The following is a 16,952-nucleotide window of genomic DNA, read 5'->3' as shown; positions in this document are numbered from 1 at the left end:
AGCTTTTACCTGCCGCCCAAAGACGAGGATGAGTCCTTTGGCTCAATCACTTCAGTGAATTTCTGTCTTTTTATAACTCTGATTTTAGTAAAACTTAATTTTTCTCTATAACTGCTAAGAGCAGGGGGATACAATGAAGGCAAGAGTCTTAAATTCAACACAAAACAAACTATGTGAGTGCTGATTCTACTATATTTGTGATACATTTATACATATTGTTGTGTCTATGAGAACAATAGTCTAACAAAAGACTTGGAAATGCTCTTTAAATTGTTGTTAATGCACTATGTTTGCCCACAAATCTGAGAGTCTGCTTCGTAGCTTTTTTCTGTAGCTTTTAAGTGGATGGAGTTAACCCAGTTGCCATAGAGATAGCATCATGTGACGTAAGAATGAAGCTTTCGTCACGTGATAACAGGTGGCGAAAGTTCAGAAGAAAAAAGCCAACAAGTGGCTCTTTAATGACCTTGAACTTGAACTTTTAAGCTCTAATATATAATGTTGTATTTGTAGTTTTTTGAAAAAGATCACTTCCTTTTTTGTTATTTAAATTCTAAAGACTTTTCCTAGGATATTATGATCATGTTTTAGAACTAGGTTATTATGTCATGAGAAATTTAAAGATGTTTATTCCGAGAAACTTGCAGAGAAGGCTGCAGAAGTTTTTTAAAGCCCTGAACTGTGACTGCAGGAGGAGGACTAAAAGCATTCACTACTGCTAAGTTTATTGCTGTCAGCACAAAATAAGCAGATCTAGATGGGGATACTGTAAATTCTTGTTATGCACCTCAGATGGAAAGACCACAAGCTTATATATTAGAGACAGGCCTTTAATTTCTACAATTTTCTGTTTTATAAATCTATTTGATCACGAATGTTCCCGTTTTCTGATCTGCTCCCTCTTTAATTTGCTGTTTCAAACACTTACTAATGTCACTCATTGCTGTTTTAATTGTTGCTAAGCTACCTCAACAATTCCTGCTCAGGTCTTTCAAATTTAAAGTCCCCAATCTCCACAAAAAGCATAATCCCTACTTCCCTTTCCTTGCCTGCTTTTAATGTGAAACATCTGCAGGAAGTGCAGCGTTGTAAAGAGAAACTCAGAGAGGGGATTGGTCAGCATGATCTTATTATGTTGTTGTACTGATGGAAACGCTGTAGAAATGTACAGCATGCTGAATTAGCCATGTGAGCTGTTTTATGCGGGTAATTCCAGCCGCTGTTCCTGTCTATTTTACCAGGCCTCTATTAGAGACCGACCTCTATTTAAATGCTGCCATTGTTTCTAGCGTCTCTCATCTTGATTAAGGCAACTTGATGGAAGGAGGACTCTAAGAGAAGAGAGACTTTTGTGAGTAAATCAAACCGACGACAAAGGGGTGACAAGAACAGGATTTTGAAAAGTGAGGTGAACGCGACCCCCCCCCATCCCCAGTGGTAATTACGTCCTTGCCATCTCCTGACAACCAGCTTCCCGGTAAACTCTGAAAATGAAGTTTGGTGCAGCGCCATATCTCCTCCTCCCTCCTCTGTCCATCTGTGTTTTCTCCTCCTTCCCTCAGTCTCTACTCCTGTTTAGATAGAGGAGCTTTGGGGAACCCGGGGGACAGGAGGTGAGGTCCACAGATAGAGGACCCCATTGTGGTCCAACGGGAAATGCATTGTGGCTGGATTTGTCCAGTTTTATGTAAAAGCAATACTCTTTTCACCTGAACTAATACAAGCTGTGGCGTAAGCCCCTTACTGCCATGTGCTGCATTTTTCCCCTAATCTCTCTGGATTCAGCAGCGTCCCCACATACCTCAGGGCACTCACTGATAAAGCCTTAACTCTATACCACTCTCCCTCTCTCCCGCTCTCTCTCTGCTCGCCCGGCCTCGTTTGCAGTCTCTCGCCCATCTGCTTTTTCCCTTCCTCCTGCCCCCTTCCTCCTCTTTTCTCTTTCCCAGGACACCGATGAAGCAGCCTAGCAAAAAATTAAAGTGATCAAGAGATTTAGAGGAACGAGGAGAAAATCACTTTGTGAATTCCATCTAGGAGAGGAGATGAGAAACGTCGAGGGGAAGAGGAAAAATGAGTAGAGAGAGAGAGAGAGAGAATGAAAGAGAGGCAGTGGGATTTCTGAACTTGGAGTAAATCAACTGCAGCATCATCTGCTATTATGGGGCTACAAAGACCATGTTCAGCTATACGCAACTGATTGATTTCCAGTCAAATATACATAAAAAACAACAGTCCTTAATCTGACTTGATAGTATTGAAAACCAAATCTCTTATTTGTTCCTATCTGTGCATCCTATATAAAAAAAGATAATACGGCACAATCATTACCATAACAAAAACTCTGTTACATCATGTGACCAAAAAGGCTTCGAAACAACCCATGTGACCAGAAAATGCTCATATGAATCATATTTGGAATGATCTGCTGTCTGGTGAAGTTCGGAGTAAGTTAACAAACTGGTTTTACTTGTCAAAGGTTGGGGGAACATTGTGGTCCTGACTAAAAGAAAACAGTGTTCATTGCTGGTGGGAATCGGGATGTGAACCACGGTTTCCTGGGTCAAGGTTGGACACTCTTACAATAGAGACCACAGTTAGGGAAAGATCGTGCTCATGGTGCCTGGAGATGTGGGTTTACTCTTAAATTATGTCCCTAACCCTAACATTAAAGATATAGCATCGTAACATTGTTTGTAATGAATTTTAATGAATTAAATGTTCCAAATGTCATATTTTGTTGTGCTTTTATTTGAGATAAACCAGCAGGGCAGATAGGGCCCTGGCCAAGGCATGACCCACCCTACTCTGCCTGTGATTGTTGTACCTCGATATTCTTACCCTAGCCAATCATCACTCGTCATGCCTAAACTCCCTAACCCAACCAATGAAGGCAACGAGTACTAGCTAATGAGAGCAGGGAGGGTCATGCCCTCGCCATCCTGGGAAAAAATTTGGTTGCCAGCACACTAGTGAATGATCATCAGAGGGGATTTAGAAGAGGGTCTACACAATGCCAACTGAAATAAAAGCAGGTATAAACTGTAAACCTGTGTATACCCTGCACGACACCACTGGTTAAAAGAAGCCAATGTTGACTTTCAAGCATGCTACATGCATCCATGCCGCAGCTCGGAAGCTGACTTTAAAGTTCTGGGATAAAAACGAGGATCGTAGCTTGTCATGGTGTTTGGTGTGGATTAAAAACGCCAGCATGACTAGATCTGCTCATTTTGGCACAGTATCATCTGCATGATTAAAGCTGAACTTTCAGTGCTAAACCAGCCTGTGATGCATCGCTTGTGAAATTAGGACACCTTGTTTATAGTATTCTAATTTCAATAGCATGAACAAAACAGGCAACAGATCACATGAGTTTAAACTGAATGCAAATACGTGAAAAGTTACTGATACAAATATTTCTGTCCACACAAAAGGGGCAAATCTGCCTGTTTCTCTATGAAAAGCCGGTTTAACAACACCCACCTACTATTTATGACGTAGTCATACTGACCTCACAGATACAAGATTTTGGAAGAACTGTTCCCAAACTTGACTGTAAAACACATATTTAACATTTAACAGTTAAATATTCTCCTGCAAGTATATATTCCCACATTTCAACGCCTAAAGCTTTTTGTGTAAAACTGCTTTCTACATCCGGCCAACATCAGCTGACTGAAGAAAAGCTCAAGAGCTCAAGATGTAAAAATAAAAAGGACACATGGCATTTTTATTACAAGCCTAATCCTGCTTTTAAGCTGCTCTAATATCTCCGAGACGTACTTTCCCAGTTCTCCCTTAGATTCCTGCAGATTTTGAAGTTCCGCTGAGGCGTCCTCCATCAGGCATGTTTAGCTATGCACAGGTAGGAAGGCGCCTTTCTCCCATCAGCCATGATTTGTCAAAGCGATTTGAGTTCTTGCAGAAGCTACTGTAGGTCCTCCTCTTAAGCAACCAAAAGCACATGGCGCTGACAGGATCTTTATTCAAATGAAGATCCTGTCAGGAGAGATTAACTGTTCACAAGCCCACACAGGGATCTCCTTGCCAAAAACTACAGATATTATAACACTGACTACTGCTTCAACATCACGTTATGTCCTCAGAGGTCTTCCTCCTTTTCCGGCTCTTGAGCATGACTTTTAAAAATCTCACCCTTGCTTTTTTCTATCCTTTCTGAATCTACCTCCGGCTTGCAGGCGGTCGTGCCGTCGCATGTTTCTTGATCTGGACGTGTCTCGTCGGGGAGGGCTGGGATTGGACAGCTACTGTGGAACTGTGAATTTCTCCTCTCTGAATTTAAGCATAAGAATGCAATATCTGCCTTCTCCTTCACCTTGTCCTTGCTTTGGTCCCTTCTCTTCCTCCTCACTCCCGCTCCGGTTTTATCTCGTCCTTGTGCTCGTCCTCTCCCCTCATCTTCCTCCTTCTGGTAGAGACTCAAGCGTCCTTTGAAGCTATTTCTGTTCTCAGTTTCTGCCTCTGCTGTTTCAGGTTGAACAGGAGGTGGATGCACGAGACACGCCGAGCACAGGTGGAAACATTTTGATTAGATGTTGTTATAGTTTTAGCGGGAGAGACTTTCAAGTATTTGCTGAATTAACAGGGATTCGATACTCTCTTTTTGAAAAATCACAGTGTTTTACATGTATTTAAGTGCCATTTGTGCATTTGATGGTAAGTTTATCAACAGGTACTGTCAGATTTGTTCATTTATATTCTTCCATTGGTTTTAGCTGGTTATAGACTGATATTAATATTAAATATGGGACTGGTGCATCTGTTGTTAAAGGTGTACACTCACTAACAAAACAGGGGTAACAGGTAATGTTTCCATCAGTGTATTTTAATGCGCATGCAAGTTCTGCATTAGAAAAGATTGATGGAAATGGCAAAATAAAAATAATAAAAATATTTTAATAAAATAAAATAAAAACACAATAACACACACACATAAAATAAAATCCTGAAGACTGAAGTCTAAATTTTTTGGTCATAGATGGCCGAGGCGACTGGTTTTGTTTCTTATTCTTCTTTGAGGGTCATTGGCGGTTGGCAAACAACTGCTTTTGTTCACAACCTCTATTTCGTCTCTTCTCTTTATCACAGCCATAACGTTGCCAACTTCTGGCTGAACTGTACTTTGGTTAGTCTGGTTTATTCACTGCAGGTCGGTTAAATTCCACCTGGTGCGTAGCATCCACGCTCCGTCCACGACGCGACTGATCACTGTCTCTGTTTCAGAAGCGTCACGTCAGAATAGGCGCTGAGTCTATTTTTGACGGACGACACATCAATCTGGACAGAGCAGAACGAGCCACACAGTAAGTAAGTAAGACGCAGGAACGGTGTAGAGAATCCAGTAAAGTTTCAAAATAAAATACCCTGTGCAGACTCCCGATCCTACAATGTCTTTTTTTGTAGGTCCGGGTCAAAGATGAGCCTCATCTAACAATTATTAAATGACAGAAAGTCGTTAAATGTGCTCGTCACAGCTTCCTGCAGCCACAAGTGACATTAGAGGAGCTGGAAGCAGCAAATATTAGGTATTTTTGCTCAGTAAATGACAAGTGAGTCGCTGACTTTAATCATTTCACCACTAATTATAATAAACCTGTCGAAAATAATTTCTGTATAAACGGCCATTAGACAAACCTGAAAGGTTTTGTGGCTTTTTCAAGCCTTAAAAATGTTCCCTTGTTGTCAGTTTACATTCTGTCTGTCACTCAATTTTGTGAGTAGCTGAGGCCTAAAAAGAAGACTGAATCCTGAATTTGATACCTTTACTTCTTTTTTCCGGGACCCGTTCATCAAAACATTACTCTATAGCGCTACTAAGTGATCAAAATCTCCACAAGGCGCCTTTAATTTAGCAGAATTACAGATTTAACTTGATATCAAACCATGTAAATATGATAGCAGTGATACAGTGCAGAGGCTGGTGGAGATAACATGCTGTGGATAACATGATGTTAAAACGGGTGAAGGAGGAAACCGTCAATGCCGTGGGTGGGAAGCTACAACAGTGGGTGGGCGGTGTAAGTGTGAAGCCATGCGTCCACATATCACTGCTCTCCATCAGAAAATTTCTATCAGCAGATAAAACAAGGGGGAACAACACCTTGGACAAGATACGCCTACACTAATCTCAAACACTTATCAACGTTTCCCTGCTAATATCTCCTCCTCTAGTTTTCCCTCTGTACCCCCCCAACCCTCGTCGAGCCGCCACCCACCCGACCCGTCCCTGAGCACGCACATACACACACACACACACACATCGCCCGACTCCTCTCCCACCACGCCATTGTGAGCGCCGGCCGCCCTGGCAATGTGCTGCCGTGTGATACTGAGAGAGGGCAATTCAGCTCCTCATAAAGACCAGGCTATAATCTCCTCCCAACGACAGGTCCACCTACCCCACCCACGCACTCACACACACACACACCTCAACGTACACGCCGTGCTACACCTACACACATACACAGTGACAACTTAAAGCCGCACCCAGAATGACACGCACCATTATAAATAGTCTAATCTATATGGTAATAGTGTTGTATTCTACAAGCAGAGAATAGGGATAAGATAACATTGTGACTTCAGGGTTTGTACTGCCTTCTATGGTAATTGTTATCAAAGGTTATTTGGGATGACATCGGCGGCTCCTTGTGATTGGCTGGGCCCTGTTATTTACGATATGAATTATGATAACCATGATGTCTCTCTGCTCCTCTCCCTCGCCGGCCGCCAGATACAATAAATTGCTATCGTTAATCACACCGCTTTGTTCTGCCATGATTACCCCTCCACAGCAGTAAGAGTTTTATTTAAGGGAGAATATGGATTTGTCATCCTTCTGGCGGCAAAATGAAACTGACAATATTTTATGTCCTGACATTTAATTTGTAAAAGCGGACGCAGGCTGCATTTGCATTTTATGACACTCTCTCCCTGGCTGATGTATCTCTCTTCCCTCCTCCTCGATGTCTTCCTCTCCCTTTATACGCAGAGTGGAGGTGACATTTGTGGATCAGGTTGGGGCTGGAGCGAGAGCAGAGGAAAAGGAAAAGGCGATGAATGCTTTTGAATGTCGGCCAGAGTTTACGTGTTTTATTTGCATGCTTTTATTTTGCCGGAGCACATCGCCCGGCCGACGAAGCGCACTAAAAATAGTTTAGCTGGCAAATCAGTGTCGCTGATTTACATAACACTGCGGTGAAAAAGGATTCTCTTATCTCAGCAGTATCAATACACTCCTCAAGATGATCGGCCTGATTGTCTGTTTATTGATAGCGGGATATTAATGAATTAGCCTGATGTGGAAGACCATGAGCCTCTGAGTCAAAGGGAAACCTGTTGTTTGACGCAAAGCAGGAAGAGGCAGCTGTTCTTCTAGCTTTTAGAAAATGAACTAATTATCTTTTTTTCACAGTTTTGAACATAATTACTGTGAGGTTTGATAATTAATACTAACACTGACCCTATAAGATGCTTCTGAATGATCGTAGGAATATTATAGGCAGCAGTGTGTCTCTATGATCCTCTCACTCTTATGCTACTACAAGTTGCTACTTAACACTTTGATCATAAAGGTGACACTTAACTTGACTCTATAAAGTACACAGGCTACAATTTAGTGTTAAATTGAGTACTTATAGTGTACAGTTTAGAGAATATTACAGATTTATAATGAAATTGATAGAAGGGACTGAGCGAAAAAGGTGCGATTACGTCTTCAGCACCACGGACAGCAGCATGGATTTATCAATACACAGTCAGACTGCTGATATTTCAGAGTCATAGATTCCAACTTCAGTCAGATAAAGGATCAATGAGTCAGGCATACTAGACTAACATTCAGCTGAACAGCCCCTCCACTCCTGCACTCTCTGCTACTAGAAGTCTGTAAAAGCCTGTTGAGATGCAAAAACGATCAATTTATTTTCTTTACCTGTAGAAAAAGTCACACAGTGTCGTCATAGGATCGTCTTTCAAAACATTCACATTTTATTTGCTTATGTTTTATTATCTGTCATTGTTATATCTTTAATTATTTGCCTTTTCTTGCTGATTCGGTCGCGTTAACATACAGTTTCTGATTATATTGTGCACTGTGATGTGATGTTCATGATGTGCTGACTGTTAGGGTTTGAGGCAAATGTGGTTATTTATGGCTTGTTTCTATTTTTTAATTGCAGAAAAAAAGAATCATTCCACTTCCTGTCCACAAAATGAACGGATCCTTTTTGCCTTCGAGGGGCCTCCTCTGGGTTTTATGTTGCGACAGTTTGCTGAAATCACTTCCTGGTGGCTGAAGCAAGGGTGCAAACCTTTCCACACTGTTAATTCTATGGTTTTATACATTGAAACACCTCACATAACAATCATCTCCACTCTTTATTCACCAAACCTCCTTCAGGCTGGTGTCTTGTTAATTGTGTTGTCATTGTAACACACACTGTATTCACTGAGGTAAAACCAGCACACTCAAATGCCAAACCACAGCAGATAGATTAGGAGCTGATTTTCATATTTAATGTTTCTCTTCTAAAGACTGTTAGTCTGATAAACTGGAGGTTTGCTACAACCTGGTTGCTCTTGTTGCCACAGTGTCCCCACAACAGTCCTGAATGTCCGCAATCAAGTCAGTTAATATGACATCTTCACCGCAACAACAAGAAAAAAATGGAGGAAACTCAGGACAGACAGAAACCAGTAGAATCTGGCAGGATGAAAATGTGCAGAATCTGTAATATTAAGCATGAATAATTAATTAATTCTGCCCTCAAGTGAAGATTGCGACAAGCAAAGTGGATGTTGCCTGTTTTCTCGTCAAAAATAATTCATGATTTCGTGTTCGCAGGAAAAGACGGTAAAAAGAATAAAAACAACATCAACATTTTAGGCAAAGTCAGTGTTTGGTTGCAAAATCTCCACTTGTGAAGTCCTGAATTCCACACTGAGTGCGTCATCTGAATGGACTTTTCTTCTAAACAGAGCAAACACGGCGCCCTTGAAGGCATCTCACCACACAGCACCAGAACACTGAATTTTCCTTCAAACAACAACGTCTCAATACTAATGAAGAAGTTCTTAATAAACAGATCTACTGCTGTTTACTGTCGCACTGCCACTGGGATCCATATTTAAACAGGCTACCGTGCTCACACACACACACACACACACACACACACACACACACACACACACACACACACACACACATACACACACACACACACACACATACACACACACAGAGTGAGGACTCTCTGGGAGATAACCGTAGTTAAGTCGAGCTATTTCCTTTTCCTGTTTGTGTGGTGCCAGGCGAGCCACCCTGCTGCCACCGAGGAATGTTGATAATGCTGGCCCTGGGCCGTAACACACACGCACACACACACACACACTAACAGACGACGCCCATGTTATTCCACCAACCGCCAAAAACTTAAAACGTGTAAACATGATGGAGAATAAACTCCTTGAAAAACAAAAAAAAAGGCCTCCAGAGAAGACAAGACTTTGAATTGACTTTGACCCTGCGCTGCCTGAGCTCTCTCTCACACACACACACATGCACTAACACAACAGCGTCCCTCTCTTCCTCCCTCGCAGCTCCACCTTCCTCTCACTTTCCTGACCTTCCAGTCCAGGGTGGATGGAAAGAGACAGCGAGCCCACTGGAACCTTGGGCTGAGTTATGCAGGAGTGAGCTTTGAATAATTGTCCCGCAATATGAGTGTCTCTGATTAATTGCCTGAGATAAGGTCTGCTTTTCTCCCCACTCCTCCCATCTGTACTCCCCCCCCGCTCCCCTCCATCCTTCCCCAGCTCCAGCTCCCAGGCCTGCCTGCCTGCCTGCCTGCCTGAGCTCCCATAATCAGCCTGGACTACTGAGAGAGAAACTATTTAACTGACCCTGTCATCTTGGAGCACGATGATGGCTGTCCTAATTACTCAACAATAACAAAGGCCCTCATTTAGCTCTGACGGCTGCCTGCAATCAGCAGTTCTATGAATAACTTAACAAATAGGAATGAGGGGGAAAAACGTATTTACAGGCACATTAATTCAAGGCCAAAAGACAATACGTGTCACCTCCAGCTAACTCGGGATTCAGGTGACAATCAGTAGGTGTGTGTGTGTGTGTGTCTTTAGGCAAGTGTGTGTGCACGTAAAGCCTTGCACATGCGTGCGAGTTAGGGTTCGACTAATCAAACATTATTATTAGTCTAATAAAAGACATAATAACTCTATACATGTCACAAAAGGGTTCCCGAGAGTTTTAAGATTTAGCACAAGAGCTACAATAAGTTAGATTTTAAAATTCAGCATCCTACAAGTCGTCATGGCAATCTTTAAATTTCAAAGAGTAAAAGTGTTTTCAACACGCCAAAAAGTGTTTAACACATGCAGATCCTTCACTTAGTTAAAGCAGTGATACCACTATGTAAAAAAATACGACAGTGGAAATGATGCACAGTCTCTGATAGTTAACAAGTCCTGCATTCATAATACTACTTCAATAAAAGTACTGAGGTGTTATCAGCAAACTGAAAGCACTAGTGATGCACAGCCAACACACAGTACATGGATCAGTTTCTAAGTGGCATTTTAATGACATAGCTGGTCAAGAGCTAATTAACTTAATACTGGTCAAAACATTGGGTTTTACAAGCTAATCATATGTTTTCTGTGGAAAATGTTTAACTGTAAAATAAAAGCAGTGGAATAATAATATAAATATAGTTTGTTCCCATGGACAGCAACAGTAACAATCATCGTTAAAATAAGTTTCCATGAGGTAAAAGCTGTTCATGTATGTCGACGTATCACGTGTCTTGAAAAACAGCCTCATGTTTGAATCCTTCAGTTAATCCAGTGGGTTTTCATTTGGTTTAATTTTCTCAACCCATACAAGAGCATGTATTTTTTTAAAACTTTTTTAGCATTTTTCATAGTATTTTATGCATCAATAGTTAAAAAAATAAATACTATCAATAATCACATGACTCCAGCTTTGGCAACATTAACACAATAAATAAAACAGCCTCCAAAATTAAATAGAAATTTTAAACAGATTTCTTTGAAAAAGGTGTTTATGTGGGTGATAAACGTAAGAACAGAAGAGGATGAGAATTATAAATATGCTCTTAAAGAGCAGAAGGTGCTTTTCAGATCTACTAAAACCTCGCTGCAGTATTGAATATTGATATTAAATGAGCAGCATTTGACTGTCAAAGTATTGATTTCTGGAGCATTGCAGACTTGTAGATAAGCAGGTTATTATCGATTGGCCCACGCTGCTTTCTATCCATCCTATCAGAGGAGGCGGCGCTGGCCAGACCAGATCTGATATTTACGAACAAGAAAAAAATGAGCCCGACATGCCGGTCTGAGCTCAGTCTGCGTGTTTAATTGTGTGTCTGCATGTTTCAGAAGGCGAGGAAGCCATCCGCTGCCCAAAGTATCAGCTTCTGTACCCGCAGATAGCACCTGGACTTTGTTGAGCAGACTATTTACATATCAAACACCCTCCCGCCTGTTGTCGCGCCCCGCATGCCAGACACAGGCAGAAAAGAAGGGCATTTCCTCCAGAAAAATATATAAACTAAACAAGGAAGTGAAAAGAGTTATAATGGAGGCGGGCGAACTGTGTGGAGCTCCGTTTACTGATAAACACAGCGGGCCTTTATAGTGCTACAATAAACCGGCAGACCTGGACACAGGCGCGCAAACGCACACAAACAGGCCAGGGAAGACAAGTTGTATAAAGTTTGACTAGAATTTCAGAGGGTTTGGGGAGAAAAGATAGAGGGAGGGAGAAAGAGGATGTGAAGGGGGGGAGATGGATGGCGAGGGGAGGCGAAGCCGAGCGTACACTTGACACTCAGCTAATGGTAAATCCTCAGCTTTATACTGTAATTTACTGCAGAGCCTTCGGGCCAAACTGCCTTTGAAGTGCTCCGAAATGTCAAATCAATTATTACTTAAATGAAAAAAAAGAATTCAATTTACGCGTTTCATGATAATCGGTAACATTTCATGATGTTAAAAAAAAAAAAAAAAAGCAAAGCAATTTGAGGCGATTTGAGCCCCGGCTCCATTTTTCTGTGCAGTTCTTCTTTATTCGCCCCGCTCAGATATGCTGATTGGAATATAAAGTTGTTGATGATTGCGTCTTTTCTTCGTCGTCTCCTTTCTTGTGTCATCATGATCGCAGAGTAAGGAAAATCAATTTGGCGGTATAATACTCTTCATCAATTGGAAGTGGGCGATAATGATGTTCTACACCTGTGAGTGTGTGTCTGTGGCAGTGTGTGTGTGAGCGGTGTTAGGAAGAGTGGCGTGGAACAATGCGCCTTCTTCATGATTCATTACGTTCTAATGTCGCCGCGTGAATAAAGACGGCGCAGGCCAGCTGAATTACACACTCCTCACACTAATGGCTCTGTAAAAATAGTTCGCCGCGGCGTGCACGCAGCCGTCCTCGCCCCCCTCGCTGCTCTTTGTTCATGGACAGGTAAAGCAGGCGAGCCATGAAGAGCGCAGCTCAACGACAATGCTGTAACGTCTGTATCAGCACACTGCGGCTTGTTGCCTATGAAGGAGACTTTTGATCTTCCCACCATCAGCTGTTTGAGAGATTTGAGCGAAATGGCTGGTTAAAGGCCGCGTTCACCCGAGTTATTAAAAGAATTGTTGGTGTTTAGCCGTGCGCATAGCTCGTGTTTCATGTGCTGAGGTTTTGAGATATCCGTCTCCAGCACGATGGAGGTGAGTTTTATTTAAAAAAATACTCAACAGAAACATGTTTTGCAGAAAGAGAAAAGCTGCGACATCTCAAAAACCAGATCTTATAAAATACCATTAAATGTAAGGAAAGAAAGTGTTTTTTTTTTGTTTGTGATTTGGGTGAACTGGTCCTTTAAAAGGGTCACAGCTAAAACCTTGAATCAGCTATCAGAAGGTTTGTGCAGTGACAACCTTTAAAGGCCAAAACTTCTGTTAATACTTTTGTTTTCTGTTATATTTCCCATAGAGTGAAAGTTTACTGTGGTGTTTTATGTGCTGCTGCAAAACTCCGAAGTATAAAACTCATTTTGACTCATCACTCATAAAAGTCATTTTTCCCACCTGTACAACTGCACCTTAATGCATCACTGATCACTTTTCAACCAATCAGCTTTCAGCTTTGACCATCAAAAATCATTTCTATATTTGGAAAACTGATCGTTGGTAGCCAAACGGTGTTATTAGTGTTGGTGTTTCCCAACGACTACATTTCCCATGAGCGTTTGTGTGATTTGCCGGAACTGGGTGAGAAGAAGCCATTCGGGCCCAGTTAAAACCAGGTTTTTCTTCCTTCACTCTCCAAAAGAAATCTCATCCACACAAGCAGTTAAAAAAAACCTCAGCAAACCAACAGGAGGGGATACAACCCTGACCCTAAAGCCATGTTGGCCAATCATAAGCCTGAAAAAAAGCTATTAACGGTAGGTTACATACAGCTAGAGGTCTGACTGGTTCTCATCTAAAACCAGTGTTGTGTTGCAGGACTGTTGGATTACATAGCTCTGACCTCTGTAGCACCCTCTGACGCCTCTGTTCCTCAGTAAAAATGGAATAGTAACTGTATGTTTAAGTGTAAATGTGTAAAAAGCCCTGTTAGCAATGATAGCACCAGCACTATAATGGCAACTGCACAAACTCGCACACTCTGTTATCACAAGCCAAAAACTCCCTGTCACACGTCAACACTGCAAACAGTTTCTGAGCATCTTCAGCCGAGAAGGAGTTTTCCAAAAACTGTTTTCAGTGACCTAAAACTCTATTTGTGTGTGAACAAAAGGCCAAAACACATACTTAAAAAATACCTGTGCACATGTGGATTAGGTGTAAAACAGTCAAATATTTCTTCCCCTTCCTCTTTTTCTGTCCCTCACAGGCCACTGTAGGCGACTTGCGAGCGTTTCCAACTGGACACTTGATTCTGAATCATTGTAGCCGTGGAAAATGGAACAAATATGACTATAAATAAATACTATTAAGCCAGAAAATTCTGTCATCACAGAGGCAGAAGAGAGAAAATGCTGACACAAAAACAAAAAATAAAACAATGGAAGAGGACGAAGACACTTTTGTCTCTCTTCTCTCTCAGTAGGAGAGAAATCAAGACAAACACGAGCAGTACAGACGCTTAAAAGCCAAAAAACAAAGCAATATATTACTTAAGGGTTCAAAAATAACGACCTCTTCAACCCTGTAGACGGAGGATGTGCCGAAATTGTGCTAGAACATTTATAATATCACACACAAGCCAACTAACAGCATTTCTGAGAAGTCTAACTGTCCAGAAGACTTCCTGAGACGTGCAGCAACTATCCTAAAAGGCTGAAAGTAAAGGAAGGGAAGGAGGAGGAAAAAGAAGAGCATGAAGAGGCTCAGAAAATCCAGGTTAAGACGCAAAAGTAGCCAGAAATCCAGATCTTACAGGGCCGGAAACATTACGGAGCAGATAAATAATCTTTAATAAAAGCTAACCATCGGCCTCATGTTATTGTCTCACTGCTGGCAGGACGGCGAGCGCCCAGACAGCCTCGGTGACTCCTGGCCTGAGTCAGCTGTAGACCGCCTGGAGGGGGGGGCGGAAGGGGTAGAAGAAGAAGTTGGTAGAAAAGAGGAAAAAGGGCAGACAGACACACTGCCAAGCACCCACATCTCTTTCTCTCTGTTCCCTCCCTTTGTGCGCCGTGTGGAATAACATACCTTTTCTTCCCTCCTCCCCTCCCTTGCTGGAAAGCGATCAGGGCCCCTGATAGCGATGGCGATTACAAAACCACAGGAGCAGCCTACCCACCAAAACAAAGTGTTTTTCAGCTCCTGTTTTTTCAGGGCCTGGCGCCACCCGGAGTACCGTAAACAATAAACATGGGCCAACGCGGGGCCGCGCTGCGCCTTTCCTACCTGATTCACTTCAGGGCGGCGTAAACACATCACGCCAGGTACAGTGTGTCATTGTGAGCGATTGCTGGTGCATTCAGAGGCAGAGCGTGCAGGGTTGAGTGACAGCTATAAGTCTGCACACTTCCTGTGAACTTCTCATCAGCTGAACACACACATGCTGCCGCGACCTCACTCATCCTTTGTCTGCAGAACCTGAGGTATTGTACAAGACTTTCCCCGAAAATAAACACCTTTGCAAGCCTGCATGTGCTACCTTTTGTTGAATCGAGTGTTAAAAAACCGTCTTTTCCACTGGCAACGCCGCCCTTATCTTTACATCTGCCGTGGCCGGCTCGCAGCCCCGGCTTGCGTCGAAGCAGTTCTGTTAAACGCTGGACTCATAGCAAATTGACTATTACTTCAAAGTGGCCTGTGATTATGTCCCTGAGTGATTAGGGGGGCTGTTAAGAGGGAGCCACTTGAGCATTGCCAGTGAACCCGTGAAGGAATGCCGGCTCGCTGCCGACTGGCGAGGGAAAACGCCGCCGGAGACGCACAAATCCCACAAAGGCAACGGCCGTGCAGCGCTGCACAGACCTGAGGCTGGAGAAGCAGGAAAGACAGAAAAAGGAAGAAGAACAAGTTGTACCTGCACAAGAGCGAGCCGCACACAGTTTAGAGCCAATAAAAGACGTGGAAGGGAAGAAATGAAAGATTTAGATCTGAAATAAAAACCCCACCTGGAAATAAGTCAAACGAAATGGAAATGTTATGATGTGCGGACGCACACGTACACACTTAACGCAGGGCGCACTCAGGGCGGCAAAATCATTAGCTAAGCACATCAGGGGACAAGACCTCCAAACACTTCCATTACATTCCAATTGTTACCAGATTTCCCAACTTTTCAGCACCAAACTGTTCTTGTTTGCCCTCTTTCCCCTTCATCTCCACATCAAACGGACAATAGAGACAAGCAGAAAGCAGAGGAGGAGGAGGAGGGATGAAAGACGTGGGGGGAGACCCGGGGAGCGAGGCCCCGAACGCCCGTTTTAATGGGAATAATAAGCTTCTATCTCAGGCAATTAAGTCTGCATTCGATACTTATCTCAGAGCAGAGGTCCACTGTGCCATCTAAAGAAAATGTTTGCGTTTGAAAAACTCCATCACATAAACAAGATAAGGTGGGGAACACGTATGCGTGCCGCCTATCGCATCCAACCTCGGCTTTGTTCTTGGAGGGATAAGTGACTCTGAAGCAGGTTTTCTGGACCGGCTAATGTCCTCGATCCCTTTGTTACCGGTATGCACCACATGCTGCCGGTTTACAGCCATGGAAACAGAAAATAACACGATGGGAACACTGGGACGTCGCAGCTTGACCAATATGTTTCAAGGCTCATGTAACAGCAAATAGCTTCAGAGTGAAGTTGCAGACAGATGATATTAAAACCCAGAGAGCATCAATGTGGTGATTTACAAGCCTGGAGATGTCTCGACTTCTGGGTTAAACAGACATCGAACTGTTTCAGCAGCATTTAAATGAACATATTCCAAAATAAAGCAGGTCTTTAAAATCAGCGGCTCCAAACGTTTTTACCACCAGGTGCACCAAAAAGTGATTTTTCTGTCTCTGATTGTTTTCTTTTGAGAGCATGTAAGGGCCAAAAGTAGTAAAATTATTCAGGATATTACATCAAAATAAATAAAAGGCACAAAGAATATCTGCTTATTGTGAATCTGATGCAGCAGCACGTTTCAAACGAGTCAGGACAGGAGCAACAAAAGACTGGGAAAGATGTGGAACGCTCCAAAAACACCTGTTTGGAACATTCCACAGGTAAACAGGTTGATTTGCAACAGGTGATAGTATCATGATTGGGTATGATGAAGTGAGGTTCAACACGTTTTTTTTTACATTAAAAACTTTTGAATATGAGGTTGTAAGTTTTATTCTTATGGAGGACTCCTCACAGCTATCTCGTGACCCTTTTAGG

At 42.5% G+C, this 16,952-nt stretch overlaps 1 long non-coding RNA gene across 1 annotated transcript in view; it reads left to right on the top strand.

Moving 5' to 3' along the window:
* Positions 1–16,744, top strand: part of LOC121625555 — a 39,660-nt gene extending 22,916 nt beyond the window's left edge. The window contains exon 3 of the long non-coding RNA XR_006007917.1: positions 8,205–16,744. This is a non-coding gene — a long non-coding RNA (uncharacterized LOC121625555). The remainder of the gene's footprint in view (positions 1–8,204) is intronic.
* The last annotated feature ends 208 nt before the right edge of the window (positions 16,745–16,952 follow it).

The sequence above is a fragment of the Chelmon rostratus genome, chromosome 22 (genome assembly GCF_017976325.1).
Source record: "Chelmon rostratus isolate fCheRos1 chromosome 22, fCheRos1.pri, whole genome shotgun sequence".
Classification (NCBI taxonomy): Eukaryota; Metazoa; Chordata; class Actinopteri; order Chaetodontiformes; family Chaetodontidae; genus Chelmon; species Chelmon rostratus.
The sequence above is the reverse complement of the archived record's forward strand: the minus strand, read 5'-3'. Positions and strand labels throughout refer to the sequence as shown.